The 20,062-nt window shown below is 39.1% G+C and overlaps 1 protein-coding gene across 3 annotated transcripts in view; it reads left to right on the forward strand.

The window, feature by feature from the left end:
• NR5A2 (nuclear receptor subfamily 5 group A member 2) overlaps positions 1-20,062 on the forward strand; it is a 151,411-nt gene that overhangs the window by 95,125 nt on the left and 36,224 nt on the right. The window lies entirely within an intron of this gene.

Here is a 20,062-nt window from a genome sequence, read left to right on the forward strand (position 1 = left end):
CTGTATTTAAATCTCTATCGGGATTAACTGGAGAATGTTTATAACCAGATGCACCACTATGCAAGTATAAAAGATGACAGTTGTCAAGGGGAAAGGATGCTTCTTTAGGAAAGCTTTGGAAAAGAAAGATAACTAAGCAAGACAGATTAGCTAAATCAAGGTTCTCAGTGAGTCAGTTGAGAAAAATCACCACTGCTTGGAATAAAAAAAGGATTAAGGAGATGGATTTTTATTGACTTCAAAGGAACAGATTTTCCTGCTTGTCCCTTACTTGATTTCTGTATTTTGTTGGCTTAATAAAGCCAACTTAAATAAACTTTTTGCCAAGTCCATTTATTACTTATTGGCAGACAGCTGAGGGAGGCAACTTCCCTTGAATGAAAAAAATGCAGAAATCAGATTCACCAACATATGTTTTTTCTTTAGTCTTCAGTTATAAGATAGTTGTGAATTCATATTCTAAGGAGTGAAACAATAAAAAAACTGCAAAGTAAAACAGATGTGTCTACTCTCCAAATTTGGTACTTTATTTTTAAAATTCTTCCTGACAGGACTGCACAACTGTTGCTAATAAAGGGGTAGTTTGAAGTAATAGAACCAGAGTTAATTTTTCATGTATAGTCAACATTTAAAATAAAAAGAGCATTTTCATATTTTGGAAAATGTGATAAATATAGCAAAGAGAAATGTTACTGAAAATTTAAATGGACAACAGAATTTCATAGATGTAACATTCAAAGGTTTACAATGCCAAGACTAGATCCTGTGTGGTTTCTATATTAACCACAATAAAAAGGAAAGTTCTGTTCAAGTTAAGTCTGCATCTTTTACCCGAGAACAGTGTTTAGAATGTTAAAAAGGAAGATAGCAAGCATAGGCCTGCTTGCTGTAATCGCACAAATTATTCTGGTTTATGGTAAGATCTTAGCCTTTTAAACTAGTACATTTGATCAGTAATTAAGTGGAAAATGTGGTAATATATGTGTAAGAAATCTTATAGCATCTTAGTGTTAAAATATTTAGAGAGGGTCATCTCACTTCAATGGTATTTTAAATTAGTTGAAGAAATGTATTACATTTGAAGATGTACATGTTAACCATGAGCCATCTTTAGTTTTCAGCACTTTTATCTTTCCTTCATCATTTTCCAAAATTATTATATTCTCTGCTAACACTGTGGGTAGGGGGTTGGGATAGATCTGAGATGCTTTCAACCTTTGAACCTCAAAAATATCTTCCTGAACAACTGGGCCATGTATTTACCAGAACTTTAGTCACACACTCTGTTGTTTAATGAGCACTTGGATTGTTTCAGGAGCCCAGTGCACCAGTGAATAGCTGACCTAAATGTCCATTAAATCCATGTCTATTTGTTGCTTAAGGAAGAAAGGAAAGCATGGCTTTCAGATCAGAGGTAAATAGAATTCTGGCCGAGAGTCTATTTTTTTAGAGAAGCAGGAGAAAAATAACCGGCAGTAAAATTCAAGTAGTTTCTCATTTATGAGTGGAAAAACTTTTTACTCTATAGAAACAGTGACTAATCAATTTTTAAATTTCACCTTTATTGAGGTGTATAGATAATTAACTTTAGGTGCCTCAGCTAGCCCCAAGTGCTGGTTTTACCTGTGATTAAGGGTGAAATCATACCAGAGTCACTCTTGAAAGTTAAGGCCAAGTCCTAAGCCGGTATCTGCTGTCCCAGACCTTCCTCCTGAGCCTTGAGTCCCCTGAGTCTGAAGCCTGCTGTTTTTATCTCAGCCCAGCCTTGAGACTCTTTGGTCCTGGAGATAAATGAAGATTTTGTGGACTGGTCAGAGGCCGGGGGCTGTGTTGAGAGATGACTGCAGCAGTATTCTCTTGTGAGAGATGGAACAGTGTTTTCCAGATAGATTTGGTGAGAGAAGGTGGGGTGTGGTCCCAAGCAGGTGCAGCATTCCAAGCTAAAAGCACGGCCAGTGTGAAAGCTTAAAGGCAAGAGAGAGCAAAATGAGTTTGCTGAACTGTTCGTTGATGGATATGGTTTGAGGGAAGCAGCAGATGTGGCTGGAGACATAGACAGGAGCCTGGATATGGACGTGAAAGCCTCAGATGCATTCAACACATACTCACTGAGTGCTTACTGTGTGTCCGGCACTGAAGTAGGCACTGGGGCTGTAGTGGCAAGAAGAAGGAGGTGCCATGGTTTTCATTCTCTAAACAATTAGGAAGTATAGCAGTGTTCTTAAGGGGACGGGGATGCAGTGAGTAACTTAAGTTTCTAGTAGCAGCATGGAAAGTGGACTGGACCGAGAATAGTGCTAGAAATCCTGTATTCAGAGGTTTTATTTTTATTTTACTTAATTTTTGTTTTTCTTTTATTCCTGGCATGCTGCGATTTTTTTTTATTTTATTATTTTTAGAGGTGTTTTTTGTTTGTTTGTTTGTTTGTTTTTCTTTTTTTGAAACAGAGTTTCACTCTTGGAGCCCAGGCTGGAGTGCAATGGCGTGATCTCAGTTCACCACAACCTCCGCCTCCCGGGTTCAAGCGATTCTCCTGTCTCAGCCTCCTGATTAGCTGGGATTGTAGGTGCCTGCCACCACACTCAGCTAATTTTTTTGTATTTTTAATAGAGACAGGGTTTCTCCATGTTGGCCAGGCTGGTCTCGAACTCCTGACCTCAGGTGATTCACCTGCCTTGGCCTCTCAAAGTGCTGGGATTACAGGCGTGAGCCACCAAGCCTGGCCTAGAGGTGGTTTTAATACTCCATGTGGTTAGACTGAGATGGATATAAACCAGTTATAGGTTTCAAGCCACAGGATGTGGCAGAGTTGAGAGGGAAAAGTCTAGGGTGTGTTTGGGGTTTCTGGATGTCTAGCTGGAATAGAAATACCTGCAGGAACAGTAACTGATCAGTTGATTCAAAGCGGGTCCCGATAGCAGTCATTCACTTTCTAATCTAAAAGTCATCATTCTCCACTAAAGTTTATTACTGATGACACAAAAGGCTTGTGACAGGACTCAAAAGAAAAGTACAGTGGACTCAAGTCCTTCTAGTTTACTATCTTACGTTTCCCTCCTTGGATTGTATCCATGAGCACACATCAGTTGGTAAATTGGTCAGGAAAGGAAGTAAAAAATGCCCTCTCAGCACATTTCTCTGTGTATAACATAATACATTCTGTATGCCCATTCTGTATGCCCAGTCTCTGTTGTTAGTTGTAATGTTTTCGTTACATTTCTAGCACATTGCTTGGTACATAGTAGGGACTTACAAAATGTTTAATAAATGGGCCAGGTATAGTGGCTCACACCTGTAATCTCAGCACTTTGGAGGCCAAGGTGAGAGAAATGATTGAGCCCCAGGGGTTTGAGACCAGCCTGGGAAACATAGTGAGACCCCATCTCTGCAAAATAATTAGCCAGGTGTGGTGGCAGACACCTGTGGTTTCAGCCACTTGGGAGGATGACGTGGGAGGATCACTGGAGCCTGGAGGCATCAAGGCTGCAGGGAGCCAAGATCATACTACTGTACTCTAGCCTGGGTGACAGATTAAGATCCTGTCTTAGAAAATTAAAAAATAAAAATAAACAAATAGTTTGAAACTTAAAGCAAAGCCTTTACCAAAGCAACTCGTGATAGGTAATAGGAGATAGTTTAACTAAAAGCCATATTCAAATACGGGTTATTTTTCTGAGACCAGTTTTTCCAGAGAACTCTCTAATAAATATCTCCTCAAAATTAAATTATTTCTGTTATCAGTTTGCATTCTCCCAGTTTATGAGAGGAGATGTTTATCTATAAGCTCTTTGGGAAAGCTAACGTGAAAAAAGATTAGAAAGAATATTACTGGCTAAAACCAGGTGGCAAATGCATTTCTGTTCCAAGCAAATGCAAGATGATAGGCTTTCAGCCCATGTTAAGTAATAGTAGTTAAGACAATATTGTACAATTCTTTCTTGGCATTGATAGAATCCTGTTTCCGGCAAAATGAATGGAGAAAATATTATATTTGTTCATCATGATAGCTCTTTGCTTCATACTAAATTTCCAAATTTTGAATGTGACATTTGATTATACCATAACACATCCCAGGTAAGTTTTGTCCTCATGGAGACAAACACCCCAAGGAAGATGGGTTGTGGTTGCCTCAGGGAATGACTCAACTGGCCCAGACAGAAAAACCTACCACCTGCTGAATGGCCTCACCAACCTGTCACCTGATCCTCATCTGCAGAGAAGCAACAGGCATAATTCAAGAACAAAACTCGTTGAAGAGTTGCTTGTTTCACCCACAGGTTCAGTTCAGGCATTCTGTAGTGTCTAATCATGATTTCTTTATCTTAAAAAAATTAAGAACATTGTCTTAAATATAAAAGGTCATCTAAGCAATGATTATAATGTCTCGGAATAAACAGTATTGCTTATTAATAAACAATGTGACTTGAACACAAGTTGAAAGGGATTTTCAAAATGGATGGGTAAGACCTTCAGGGCTTGAAATAACTTTATTTTATTATTTATTCTTCTTAATTTTAGAGACAGGTTCCTGCTCTGTTGCCCAGACTGGAGTGTAGTGGCATGATCATAACTTTCTGCAGCTTCTAACTCCTAGGCTCAAATGATCCTCTCGCCTCAGCCTCCTGAGTAGCTGGGGCTACAGGTCACACCCATTGCCTGGCTAATTTTTAAATTTTTTTATAGAGACAGTGTCTCACTATGTTGCCCAAGCTGGTCTCGAACTCCTGACCTCAAGCAATCCTCCCTCCTTGGCCTCTCAAAGTGCTGGGATTGCAGCCATGAGTCACAACATCTGGCCCTCCCTTGAAAAGCCTTTAAAATCATAATTTGGAAGGAAAAAAACAGTATTTCTAAGGCAGAGCAGAACACTTTTCTCTTTGTTGTGGCTCCTTTAAACTATACAAGTCTGACCCTAAACAAAGTGGGGGGCAGGGCTCTATGGTTGTTCTGGTTTTCTTTTCTTTTTTTATTCTTTTATTTTGTATGTGCTAAGTGAAATGTTCTTGTTTTCTTAGTGAAGCAAAGGTCTTTTATCTGTCAACTTAATAAACTGTAAGGTCCATGAACACAGTGTATGTTTTACTCCTCATGTACTCCCTGGCATATAGGCTTTTAATAAATATTTATTACATTCATGAATGAAAGAATGCCTTTCCTCCCAACTTCTAGATTAAAAAGAAAAAAAAAATGGGAATTGAAAAGAATTAGTTAAAAAAATGCAAGCACAAAATTTGAAGAAAGAGAGGCTAGAACATAGACTCTATGGATAGCTATTAGAGGATTTGTCATCTTCTTTTCCCCTTTAGAAAGTAGTGAGATAAGTCTTCACATTATGAAGGGGATTTTTGTTTTTTGTTTTTTGTTTTTAATTTTTAGTACAGACGGAATCTCGCTATGTTGTCTAGGCTGGTCTCGAACTCCTGACCTCAAGTGATCTGCCTGCCTAAGCCTCCCAAAGTGCTGGGATTACATACATGAGCCACTGTGCCCAGCCTATGAAGGGGATTAGTATAAGTAATATAGAGACTAAACCGAGTCCCTCTTCTTTGCAAATAAAATAATAAATGAAATTAATTACTGATGATCAGCATTTAGGTTCTATTTGAAGTTGTAACACTAAGAGTGTCAAACACCAAAATGAGCCATAGAAGGAAGTGGTGATAATGCTTTTCTTCGGCAATGTTAATAATAAAATGTTCTCAGGTGAATAAATCACTTAGCTTCTCTCTTACAGAATGAAGAGACCTAAGAGAGCATTCCCCTCCAGTTTTGTCATTAAAAAAACAAAACTAGATGATTTATCCAACATTTTAGGCTCAGATCCAGGTCTAGAACTAATAACACCAAATGCCAATCAGTACTTTCTCTGATTCAGCCTGCTTTCCTCTTTTGAGACGTTTGATCTCATCAATCAGCATATTAAAAATACTATGTAAAGAAGACCTTTGAAGACACAGGTTTGAACTGTGTGGATCCACTTCTGTTCGAATTTTTTTTTTTCAATAAATACAGTCAGCCCTCTGTATCTGCAGGTTCTGTGTACAAATACAAGTCCAAAATACAATATCCAAAAGGCTGGGTGCAGTGGCTCACACCTGTAATCCTAACACTTTGAGAGGCCAAGGCGAGTGGATCACCTGAGGTCAAGAGTTTGAAACCAGCCTGGCCAACATGGTGAAACCTCGTCTCTACTAAAAATACAAAAATTAGCCAGGCGTGGTGGCGGGTGCCTGTAATCCCAGCTATTTTGGAGGCTGAGGCAGGAGAATCGTTTGAACCCAGGAGGCGGAGTTTGCAGTGAGCTGAGATTGTGCCATTGCACTCCAGCCTGGGCTTCAGAGACAGACTCTGTCTCAAAAAAACAAGACAAAACAAAGTACAGTATCCATGGGATGCAAAATCCACATGTACAGAGTGCTGACTTTTCAGATCTGAAGGTTTCACGGGGTAGATGGCAGGACTTGAGTATTTGCAGATTTAAGTATAGGCAGGTGCCCTGGAACTGACCCCTCTTGTATACCAAGGGAGGACTGTACTTACTAAGACACTATTTATTTATTTATTAAGGCAAAATGATAGAAGAAATTGAGACAGTCATCTGAAGAATGTCGACAAAAAGAAAAGCAATGTCTATTGGTAAAAGCAGGGAAATACTTTACCTGAATTTCCAGTTTTTATTGAATATGCTAAGTAATTATGTAGCTCTTAACTCACTCAGTTTCTAAATACCATCATCCCTCAGTATACGCAGGGAATCAGTTCCAGGACCCCTGTGTATACTAAAATCTGCACACACTCAAGTCCCGCAGTGGGCCCTGCAGAACCCGAGCTTACAAAACATTGGTCCTCCGTATAGGCAGGTTTTGTATCTGTGAATACTGTGTTCTCATCTGTGTTTGGCTGAAAAAAGTCTGCATGCGATGTGGACCCACACAGTTCAAACCTGTGTTGTGCAAGGATCAGCTGGATATTGTAAGTTTTGTTTTTCGCTACGTGAACTCTGGGTTTCAGAGTTCCAGCGAACTCCCAGAACACATTTGCCTCACAGCTTCGTTACCTCTTTCTTAAAGACTTCCTCCTTGTAGCTGATTATCACCTCTTAGGTGTGACATTTTCTTTGGACCATTCACTAGACATTAGGAAAGCTAAATGATCATAGCTTTCATTACATATATGTCTATTTTAGGATGTATTTTAACTGCTTGTGATGGTAAAAGGAAAAATAGTAACAAAACGAATAGTCGTTCTTTTCCCCTCTGGCAGTCACTGGCATTAACAATCCTAAAGTAGCCAATTGCATCTCTAAGGCTTAGGTGGACAAACTCCTTGGGGCAGGGCAGGGTGGAGTGGGGGTGGTGGGCAGGCAGAGAGGAGTGTAGTAAGTCTGTACATTGTGTTTTCAAGTACAGCCATCTGCTTTCCTGAAGGGTTCAACCATAACTCTGCTCTTGCGATATGACACTGACATTGTTTTTTTTTTTTTGAGACGGAGTCTCGCTCTGTCGCCCAGGCTGGAGTGCAGTGGCCGGATCTCAGCTCACTGCAAGCTCCGCCTCCCAGGTTCACGCCATTCTCCTGCCTCAGCCTCCTGAGTAGCTGGGATTACAGGCGCCCGCCACCTGGCCCGGCTAGTTTTTTGTATTTTTTTAGTAGAGACGGGGTTTCACCGTGTTCGCCAGGATGTTCTCGATCTCCTGACCTCGTGATCCGCCCGTCTCGGCCTCCCAAAGTGCTGGGATTACAGGCTTGAGGCACCGCGCCCGGCCGACACTGACATTGTTAATAGTAAATAAAATGCTTATTAGCTGAAAGATGTGGTAAAAGTTTTTTAGGTAGGGAAATTTATTTGCAGTGGTTAGTTTTCCGATTGTCTTTAGTTTCTGGAATAGGAATTTTTTTCTTATTTGAATTTTGTCCGTTATTTCTTCTGCTTTGACATTTAAAGAAAGATCTAATGCTTCTTTTCCCTTAAGTGTATGCCATTTGTCCTCTGGCACTCAATATCAGAACCTGGCAGAGGTTTGCTGTCAAAGCTCCCCATAGAGTGGTTGGTAAGGCAAAATGCAAATAGGGAGACTAGCCCCATATCCCCAAGCCCAGTCAGGACCTCTGCACAGAGCTTACAACTCCAGCACAAGCCATCATATACGGGAACTCTGTCTCATCACTTTTGAGACTCTCTCTCTCTCTCTGTGTATATATACATACACACACACACACACACATACATACACACACACTTCATTTGAAAATGAAGGCTTTGTAAGTAAGCAAAGAATTGCAGAGCAACTATTGATCTCACATCTCACTTAACAGACAACAGAGATTTGTAGGAATAGCAAACATTCAGCCATTAAGTGAGGCATACAAAAGGCTCCTGTGTTAACATAGCCCAAAAAACCACGGCACTTCAATCAGAACCTCTTTCTGCTTGTCTATTTTTCATTAAAAGAGGTTCGATAGGAAGTACTATTCTGAATCTACCAGCAAGGTTGGCGTGTGCTGTCCTATAAAAGGAAGAGACTTCACCGTGCATAGCCTCTTCACCGTAACTGCTCAGTTGTTTGCTACCCCTGGCAAGGATGTTCTAATTGTGCAGTGGAGGGTGTAAACGGGTTGCTTTAACTGCAGTTCCATTAGCTAATCGGAGTCCTGATGTCAGTGTGACATTGTGGTGTAAATCATGAAGGGGTTTTTCTGCCACTTCCTGTGGAGAGAAAACAGTTTTGCAGGATCACCTGATGATTGGCCATTGTGGGGTTGTCTTTTTGAAAAAGAAAAGTTGTTCTGACCTGTGCTGTGCTCAGGATGCCTGCATTTCACCTTTCCTAAGCGATGAACCCCCCAGAAAGGAAGTGTATGGGGGAACCATTGGAGTTTGAGTGCTCGCTTCCCTCAGTACTTCTGGAAAAGCCTGGAAATATTGTAGACACAGTTTTGGAGAAGAGAATTCAAAGGGCTTACAAAAAGAGAGTACTTTTTTGTCCACTTCTAGCTCTAGAAGATGGACAGCAACTTGTTGAGTTTGTGTTGTGTTGTGTTGTTTTTCTGTCACCAAACTAGGTGTTCCTATTGTGTGGGAGATGAAAAAAAGAGCACAAATCTATTAATAAGTAAAGCAACCGAAACAAAGGGAAAAATGAATCCCTATTTTGCTTTTTTGCAACATTACATCCAGTTAATAAAAGAAGCTTACAAATCCAACAGAGGTCTGCTTGCAGGAACTAACTAGGAAGAAAAAGGAGAAGGAGAGAAAAAAAATCCAACAGAGAAATTTGATTACTGATTTAAATTGTGTTTGCAGCGCCTAAAGCAAGAGGAATGATTCATTCACTATAAGTCAGAAGGTGACAGTACCAAGTGTACCATTTGCTATATGGCAAATCTACAGCTATTCTAGAAAATGAAATAGGAGTGCCTGTTCTTATCCTTTATTTGACTACCTCATCGCTGGAAGTGCTGTAAGAGCTTCAGAAGGGTGGAAAACTAGTAAAAAATTTCCAATTTGCATCAAAATTTATGCCTATTCATTCTGAAATAAGCATGATAGTCTAAATGTCGTAAAATTCTTTTTACTTGGTAGCTGCATAAAAGTTGGTTTTGAAATAGCAAAACCTAATCTTCCTGTTATGTGGCAATTCTTCTTCCTGAAGCTGGTCACAATATTTGCTTTATTGCTGGCTTCTTCTAAATATGATTACACACTCACCCACACACACACTGCCACTGGCTGAACTGCAAAGCCTGGTGAAGCAGAACATTTACCTCACATCTTTACCCAAGAGCATTGGTTAAATTGTTCTTTATGAAGTCAGATAAGCAAAAGAAATATCCCAGGTTCTTCTTACAATTAGCATTCACTCTCAGTTTTTACCTTTTCATATGTGATATTGTAATTTAGAAAAACACCCACTAGACACTTGTCAAATAACTGTGCATATCTTCATACTAATGCCTTGCTGATATATATGCAGCTGAGGGTAATGCTGGCAAATAAGCATTTCCTAAAATTTATGTAATCATTTGAAATTCAGAAAGGATTGATTAGCATTCAAAAGATGCCACTGTTCAATATTTACACCATAGAGATTTGGCAGAAGCAAATAATGGCACATAAAGTTGATGCTTGTCTTAATTAAATGCAGTATAATAGGTGTTGTGGATTTTTTTTTTCTTCCAGTGAGCAAAGCAGTTTAGCAATGACCAGATATAATTCATTTTGGAGTTCTAAGTTTGAGCTTAATCAATACGTACTTACAGCCATGGAAGAAGTGATTATCATTTGTTATTTGCTGGCACAAGACTATAATTGCCTAAATAGCATTTATTTAAGCATATTTCTGAATACCTTATGCCTAAAAATATTTGTCATAGTTTAGCTGTTAATGCTAATATTGTCATTTTGCTAACTACTGCTATTTAATAAGATGATTTTTCAGAGACATATTGGCCAGGCAAGCTAGAACGAGCAAGAAAAATCAAGTAAGAATGCCATGTGCTCTTGGTTGATGTTTCTCGCTGCTTTAACTGTGTCAACCACTCTGTTCAAATCTCAGAATAGAGTGGCTATCTTAGTACTGGCTCAGAAGAGGGTAGTTGGTTAATGTGGTCAGCCCAGATGCTGCACTCTAGTGGACTCTGGACACCCCAGGGCCTCAGGTCTGTTCTACAGTGGACCAAATCAGTGACTCACATCTGAGTCTTGCATTAGATCTTCTTTCTAGTTTACTGATAAAAATCTGACGAGTCTTACCTCGAGTTGTGGCTGTGTTTGGTTAAGAAGGTTAAATTTCAAACAGACCAATCCAAAGCCAGGAGACAAGAACAAATAGAAGTGAAAGGCCTCTCATCGGTATTGAAACATTAAATCACACAAACTATATTGAGTGGCCACTATGCAGAACCATTGTACTAGGCAAGCTATGAAATGACAACTTAGAGTCCTTTTTTTTTTTTTTTTTTTTTTTTTTTGAGGCGGAGTCTTACTCTGTCACCCAGGCTGGAGTACAGTGGTGCGATTTTGGCTCACCGCAACCTCCACCTCCTGGATTTGAGCAATTCTCCTGCCTAAGCCTTCTGAGTAGCTAGGATTACAGGTGCCCGCCACCACCCCTGGCTAATTTTTGTATTTTTAGTAGAGACAGGATTTCACCATGTTGGCCAGGCTGGTCTTGAACTCCTGACCTCAAGTGATCTGCCCGCCTCGGCCTCCCAAAGTGCTGGAATTACAGGCGTGAGCCAATGTGCCCAGCCAAAACTGGCAATATATAGTCTTTCCAAAGAGAAGGAAACTCCTATGATACAGAGCTGCACTTTGGATCCCCAGGACACTGTTCTGAATAAGGCGTGGTACACCAAGCAAAGAGTCCAAAACATGCCATGCTGTCAGCAATGCTGCATGCATCTCTTGTCTTTCTTTCTGTTCCTTGTTTTCACTAAACTAACGCATGTTACACACACATTATTCTCCTTGATTATATTTTATCAATCAGAAAGCCTTTGTCAACCCTCATGTTACATAAATCTCACAGCAATCAGAGACTTCATGCCTCTTCAGTTTCCCAACTCCTCTGAAAGGAGATGATTTTTCAGAGACATATTGGCCAGGCAAGCTACGAATAACCAGCAAGAAAAATCAAGTAAGAATGCCATGCACTCTTGGTTGATGCTTCTCGCTGCTTTAACTATGTCAACCACTCTGTTCAACTCCTCTGAAAGGAGTTGGGAAACGGCGTGGGATCACCTCCAGGAGCCTTAGCAAGGGGCACTGTCCCTAACACCCACATCCCAAGTTACCCACATTGTGGACAGCACCAATGTGGCCTCAGCCCTGGAGGAACTGAGTCCCAGAACATCAACATGGAAAAGAACCTATGTTGTTGCTGAGTACAAACATGTCTTATTTCTGAGTAAGAAAATTTAGGCTAATGGAGGTTGAGTGACTTGTACACAGTCATGTAGAGTCAGGATTTCAACTGAAATTTTTGAACTCCACACACAGGAAGAGAGCACAGATATGGATTTCCATATTACAGAAATAGTGCTTTTACATTTGTTTCAAAATTAGACCTTCCTATTTCTTGGCCATCCTTTTCAACTAAATCTAAAATTTTCATTGTGAAGTATAAAAGTGATTTCCCAGAAACGTGGGGAATGTACATTGTCTTTTGCTACCTTAGGACTCAGTTGTGCATGCTGCATGCTGGTTACCCTGAACTTTGGAGGGCAAAATCTCTCCTACAGTCACTCACGCTCTCTCCACTTCACTCTAGGTACATGGGGCTCTGTGCCATCCATAAAGGTCAGTGTGTCCTGAGTGGCTATGCTGCACTCAAATTGGATAATTCTGCCTTATCCCTCAGCAGGAATGATCATATTCATTTTGTCCTATCTTGGTTATATAGTCATGCTTTACATAATGATGTTTTGGTCACTGATGGACTGTATATATATATGGTCATATATATGATAGAAGACTATAATGGAGGTGAAAAATTCCTGTTGCCTAGTATTTACTCTACTATACACTTTGAAGTTATTTTAGAGCATATTCTTTGTACCTATGTATATAAAAGAAAACTTACTATAAAGTAGTCTCAGGCAGGTCCCTCTGGAGGTATCCAGAAGAAGGCATTGTTATAGGAGGTGACAGCTCTATGTGTGTTATTGCCCCTGAAGACCTTCCAATGGGACAAGATATGGAGGTAGAAGACAGTGATATTGATGATCCTGACCTTGTATAGGCTTAGAGGCTAATGTGTGTGTTTGTGTCTTCATCTTTAACAAAAAAAGTTCAAAAAGTAAATAAATAAACTTAAAAATAGAAAAAAGCTTATTGAATAAGCACACAAAGAAAATTTTCATACAGCTGTACAAGGTATTTGTGTTTTAAGCTGTGTTATTACAAAAGAGTCAAAAAACTTAAAGAAATTGAAAAGTTTATAAAGTAACAAAGGTACGGTAAGCTATAGTTAATTTATTACTGAAGAAAGAAATTTAATGTAGCCTGTGTGTACACTGTGTATGAAGTCTGTAGTCGTCTACAGGAATGTCCTCTACCTTCCCACTCACCTACCACTCACTCACTCACTGACTCACCCAGACCAACTTCCAGTCCTGCAGGCTCCACACATGATAAGTGTTCCATACAGGTGTGCTATTTTTTATCTTGTAGACTGTATTTTTACTGTATCTTTTTTCTATGTTTAGATGCACAAATACTCACTGTGTTACAACTGCCTTCGATATTCAGTACAGTGACATGCCATATAGGTTTGTAACCTGGGAGCAACAGGCTTTACCACATATCCTGGGTGTGTAGTAAGTTTGTGTAAGTACACTCTATGATGGTCGCGCAACGAAATCACCTATCGGTGCGCTTCGCAGAATGTGTCCTTGTTATTAAGCAACACATGACTGTATATATAAGAACTGATAGCACACCTGAAATAATCCTTTCTCTGTACTATTTATCCTAAGAGAAAACAATTATTGTAGTAGTATCAATATTACTAACATCTATGTAGGAATTTTTTTAAGTGCAGATTTTTTAAATTTTTAATTTTTAAAATTGTGATAAAATCTACATAACACAAAATTTACCATTTTAACAATTTTTAAGTATGCAGTTTAGTGGCATTAAGTCCACACACATTGCAACTGTTACCACCATTTGTCTCTAGAACTTCCTGTCTTCCAAGATTAAAACTGTGCTTATGAAACAGTAAATCCCCAATTCACCCACTGCTCAGCCTCTGCAGCCGCCATTCTGTTTTCTGTAGAGAACATTTTATTTACAAAGTACCCTCTCTTTATAACATTATCCTTGGCCGGGCGCGTTGGCTCAAGCCTGTAATCCCAGCACTTTGGGAGGCCGAGACGGGCGGATCACGAGGTCAGGAGATCGAGACCATCCTGGCTAACACGGTGAAACCCCGTCTTACTAAAAATACAAAAATAGCGGGTGAGGTGGCGGGCGCCTGTAGTCCCAGCTACTCGGGAGGCTGAGGCAGGAGAATGGCGTAAACCCGGGAGGCGGAGCTTGCAGTGAGCTGAGATCGGCCACTGCACTCCAGTCGGGCGACAGAGCGAGACTCCGCCTCAAAAAAAAAAAAAAAAAAAAAAACATTATCCTTTACATATAACACAACACTGAAAGTTTAGTGATTTATTTATTTATTTATTTTTTTTTTTTTTTTAGTAGAGACGGGGTTTCACCGTGTTAGCCAGGATGGTCTCGATCTCCTGACCTCGTGATCCGCCCGCCTCAGCCTCCCAAAGTGCTGGGATTACAGGCGTGAGCCACCGCGCCCGGCCAGTTTAGTGATTTTATAATACAAAATGTGACTGGACTCAGAGAGCGTGGCTAACGTGCTCATGACCACTCAGCTAGGCATCTGAGAGAGCACATGCTCCAAGCCAGGGCCACTGATTCCAGATCTGTTGTCGTCACTCACAGGCAAGGAAGTCTTTTGACTTGGGCCTGAAATAATAAAGCATGAGGCTTGGCGGCTCACGCCTGTAATCCCAGCACTTTGGGAGGCCAAGGCAGGTGGATCACCTGAGGTCGGGAGTTTGAGACCAGCCTGGCCAACGTGGTGAAACCCTATCTGTACTAAAAATATAAAAATTAGCTGGGTGTGGTGGCGTGTGCCTGTAATCCCAGCTACTCGGGAGGCTGAGACAGGAGAATCACTTGAACCTGGGAGGTGGAGGTTGTGGTGAGCCAAGATTGCACCCCTGCACTCCAGCCTGAGCAACAGAGCAAAACTTTGTCTCAAAAAAAAAGGAAGAAGAAGGAGGAGGAGGAGGAGGAGGAGGAGGAGGAGGAGGAAAAGGAGAAGGAGAATGCATGAATGAGGAAAAAGGGAGGCATTCATGACAAGTTTCTTACTGTTGAGGTGATATGGCCTAGTGGTAAAGACTGCAAACTTGAATTCAGATTCTTGTTCTGTTCTATCCTTAGGAATGTATATCACCTCACTTTCTTCCATCTGTAAACTTGAAATAATAATGATCTACCTGAAGCATCATTGTGACGGTTACATGCAATAATTATTAGGAAGAATTTACCATAATGCCTGGCACATAGTGCTAATAAGTGATTATTACTCAAAACATCTGTGAAAGTCATAGACATGAAGGCTGCTTATTGGGAAATGCCTCTTCTCAGATACAATCTTTGGTATACAGATTCTATGAAAAAGATCTTTCTCATGTCAGCAATAACTGATACATTAATTCAGTACCAAGCCATAGTTTAAAATCTTTGATCCACTAACCAAAGGCATCATTATTATTCTTGATGTTTTGAAATATGTCAGAGTTAGAAAACTCAAGCCACTTCACTTTAATTGATCTATCATAAATCCCAAAATCAAGCCAAAGTCTAATAATAAACAATGAGTCCTCTTTCTAGGTTGGTGCAGGCCCTAGATGATGACAAAGTGGAATGGCTGGGCTCACACCTGCCCTCTGGGGAATGCCTATGCTAGCAAACTTTTTTTTTTTCTTTTGAGACGGAATCTCACTCTGTCACCCAGGCTGGAGTGCAGTGGTGCAATCTCTGCTCACCGCAACCTCCGCTTCCTGGGTTCAGGCAATTTGAACACACACAACAAAGAGCACAGATATGGATTTCACTTCACATCATGCCTGGAATACAGTTCATATTAAAAAACAATACTCAGTTAGTATGTTCAATTATAATAGCTACATCTTATTGTCCTGTATGAACAGAGTACATTATACCTGTTGTTTCTAATCTTCATAAGCAAGCCTTTGATGAAAGTATCATTTGCCATTCCTGTTTTATTGTCTTTCCCTGAGATCAGAGAAGTCAAACAACTATACAAAATTACTCAGACAGTAAGTAGTAGAACTGAGATTTGCATACTTCAGACATCAAAGTCTAGATTTTCTCCACTATTCACGGCTACTTTTTTGGTTCATTGATTAAGTATGTAGACCAGAAGGCACTATACAAGTGCTTGTCATTTATGATGAAGATGACCCATTCTAAATCTGATTCTTCTAGATCTTAATCTTACTTGAAAGTACAAGGGCTGAGTAACAATCCTACCTTCTTAAATGCTTAATAATCCCTCCCTCATCAACATGCCATGGTTTCAGTCAGAGCTGCTTTCTATTGATCGGTTTCAAGAATTATCACGGCTTTTATCACCACGGTCAGAAGCAATGCTGAAATTATAGGGTATTTAATCCTTTATGCTGGCCTACTGACTCTAAGCAGATTTTCTTTCCTCTTTTTTTGAGACAGAGCCTCACTCTGTTACCCAGGCTGGAATGCAGTGGCACGATCATGGCTCACTGCAGTCTCAACCTCCCTGGCTCAAGCAGTCCTCCAGCCTCAGCCACCCAAAGTGCTGGGATTACAGGCATGAGCCACTGTGCCTGGCCAGATTTTATTTATTTATTTATTTATTTATTTTTAGTTTTATTTATTTGTTTATTTTTGAGACACAGTCTTGCTCTGTTACCCAGGCTGGAGTACAGTGGCATGATCTCAGCTCACTGCAACCTCCGTCTCCCAGGTTCAGGCAATTCTCCTGCCTCAGCCTCCCAAATAGCTGATATTACAGATGTGCACCACCACACCTGGCTAATTTTTTTTTAAATGTTTTTGGTAGAGGTGAGGTTTCACCATGTTGGCCAAGCTGGTCTCGAACTCCTGACCTGAAATGATCTGCCCACCTTGGCCTCCCAAAGTGCTGGGATTACAGGCGTGAGCCACCACACGTGGCCCAGGTTTTATTTTTAATGTAAAGAAACATCTGCTGTCTAATTCCTATCCTCTTACAAATATTTACTGGGAACATAATTTGATAATTGATTGAAAATTATTACCAGATTATTAGCCTAGATTATTAGCAGATTCTCCCTTTCCTAATATTGCCAGCGTCAAACTCAATAGAGTAAAAGAAGGAATGAAGACTAAAACATCAATTTGTGTATGTTTTTAAGTATTTTAAGAATAAAAAGTGTCATCGTGAGTTTCTTAGTATGTTTCTGATACAGTCAGGATAGAGTTTAGTAATTAGCAATTTCTTCTAAATTTTTTTTAAAAGGTTATTGTTGTTACTTGCTACAAGAAATTATGGGACAAATTGGATAACCACATGTGCTGGCATTTGTCCAGGACAGCCCATATCAAAAGGGATTGGGGTCCATGATACTGTAACAGTATCATTTCTAATTATAACTTCAAGGAAATTCCTTTCTCAAAGAGGTAGCTAAGAAACTTATTCTTATCTTACAAAAGAATAGGGTTTTTAGGATTTAAATACAGCTTAATGTGCCATTTTGCCTCCAACTTATGTATTTTAGATTCTATTTTGATTTTCACTGATCCATGGTATTTCATTATATAATGTACCCCATGGTTTATTGATTCATTCTCCAATTGGTGGATATTTATTACAAACAATGTTAAAAGAACATTTTTCTCCATGTCTTCCTGTAATATATTGTTGGACAATCACTATACTGTTGGACAATCACTTGCAACTCTGGAAATTGTCAGTGTTCTCCAAAGAAACTGTGCCAAATTACATTTCTAGGCGTAGTAAATGAGAGCTCCTATTTTTCCGTATCATCAGCAGCACCATAATACAGTTGGTGTCATTATTGTTTTAATTTGTATTTCTAATTACCAGTGATATTGAACATCTATCTGTTTCTTTGAAGTACCTGTTTATGAATATTTTTCCATATAACTTTTGCTTTTTAAATTTTTTTAAGAACTCCTTCCCAACTTTAGAGGTGTTAAAGTACATTCTCCTTTAGTTTTTTTCCAAGTATATTAAAGCATTGCTTTTCTTATACGAATCTTTAATGTCCAGAATTTAATTTTGTGTCTGGTGTGAGGGGGAGATCTAGTTTTTATTTTATTTTATTTTTCTTAAGAGTAGTCAGTTGTCTAAACACTGCTTATTGAATCGCTTGTCTTTCCCACCGTTTTTAATGCCACCTCTCTGAGGTATTCAAGATCTGTATATTGTGTGGGTCTCTTTCTGGACTTTCTACTTTGTTCCTTTGGCCTATTTGATTATCTCAGTGCTGACCTCACATATTTTAAGCATTTTTATAATAAATCTTGATATCTGCTTGAGTAGTCCCTCCACTTTTTATTTCGAAATAGTCTTAATTAGTCTTAGGCTTTTGCTTTTCCGCATGAATTTTAGGTTTGGCTTGCTGTTGCTCCACAAAGAACCCAGTGGGGTCTTGAGTAAAATTGCATTGTATTTAGAGGTTAATTTGAAGAAAAATAATTTTCTTGGGAGAACTGAGACTCTCCCATTCATGAACATAGTTTATCTTTCCTTTAGTCAGGTGTACTCTGATGCCCTTCAATAAAGTCATACAATTTTCTCCACAGAGGTATTGCACATCATTTGTTACTAATTTATTCTAGCTGTTTTATAGAGTTGGTTTTTACAATGCAGACCTTTTCTGTAGTTAATATCCATGTGACTGGATATTTTTAAATCACATTTTTATTTAACAAACCTACTAAATGCCCTTATTATTTGAAATGCCTTTTCTGTAGTTTATCTTCAACCTTCTGTGTAGACATTCATAGTCTGAAAATAAATACAGATTTATCTTTTGCTTTTCTGGATTCCATTTCTGATCTTATTTTGTTGGTTAGACAATATTGACTTGAAGGTGTGATAACAGGTACTCTTGCCTTATTTCAGACTTTTATGTGAATCATTCTAAAGTCTAATGGCTTGATATGAAAAGTGTTGTCTATTTTAGTAACCTTCTTATAGAAAAAGAGAAGAAGCTGTTGGTCTTGGAGAGAGATCCAACAGCTTTTTTTTCTTTGCCTTTTATTTCAACAAATTCTCCTCTTTATCTTTTGTTATTTTATTGTTCTGGTTCTAGCTTCTTCAATTGAAGATTTTGTTCACCTAATTTTCAGTCATACATTTTCGTTGTTCTTTCGTTTTTTGTTTTGTTTTGTTTCTCGTTTAATGAAAGAATTTAGTATTAGAAAGTTGCCTCTTGGCACAGCCATAGTTGTATCTGAGGAAGTTTTGATGTGGGAGACTGACATTCGAAGCTGCTTTGGGGTTATGCAAGTCACTCTACAGAACTCTAGGGGGCACCACTCACACTATAGTATATACAAATGCATCCCTAAGAGTTGTGAGGTACACACCAGTAGCCCTATCTGGTAGCCCTATGTCCAGTGCTAAATATTTTGTGATCTCGATTATAATCGAGATTTATTTCACAATGGGTTTTAAAATTTCCAAACAAATGGAGGTTTTGATTATCTTTTCATTTTTGGATTATAAGATAATTTCACTATGAGGTTATGCATATTACTGAAACTTTCTTTTGATGTGATATTTAGTTAATTTTTATAAATATGGCATATATGACACAGTCTCTATTTTAGGTATCAATATTTATTTCTTTACATCATTATTGATAAATTTGTTATATCGTCTATGTAGATTATTTCTTTTATTATTATCGTGTGCTTATTTTCTTTCTTTCTTCTTTTTTTATAGAGACAAGGTCTCACTCTGTTGCCCAGGCTGGTCTCGAACTCCTGAGCTCAAGTGATCCTCCCACCTTGGCCTCCCAAAGTGCTGGGATCACAGGCGAGCACCACCACACCTCGCCACTTATTTTTCTTTAATGGTTTGATCTTTTAAATCTGCTTTGTCTGATATTAAGAATGTTTTATCAGCTTTTTAAAATTAAGATTGACATCTTTTTCCCCATTCTCCTTGTTTTCTCCTGTTCAGTTGATTTAGTGGGGTTTCTTGTGTTTCTTGTGTTTCAGGTGGTTTTCCTGTAAGCAGCAGATGACTATATTTTATTTTGCTTTTCTTTAATCTAGCCTACAATCCCTTTTAACTTCTAAATTTGAGATCATTTTAGATCTACAGGAAGTTGGATGTTAAAATACATATAGGGGAGTCCCAAGTACCCTTCATCCAATTTCTCCAGTGGCAACATCTCATATAACTATCCTCAATATAAAAACCAGGAAAGGCGGGGCACAGTGACTCACACCTATAGT

The sequence above is a fragment of the Trachypithecus francoisi genome, unplaced genomic scaffold (genome assembly GCF_009764315.1).
Source record: "Trachypithecus francoisi isolate TF-2019V2 unplaced genomic scaffold, Tfra_2.0 Lachesis_group5, whole genome shotgun sequence".
Taxonomy (NCBI): Eukaryota; Metazoa; Chordata; class Mammalia; order Primates; family Cercopithecidae; genus Trachypithecus; species Trachypithecus francoisi.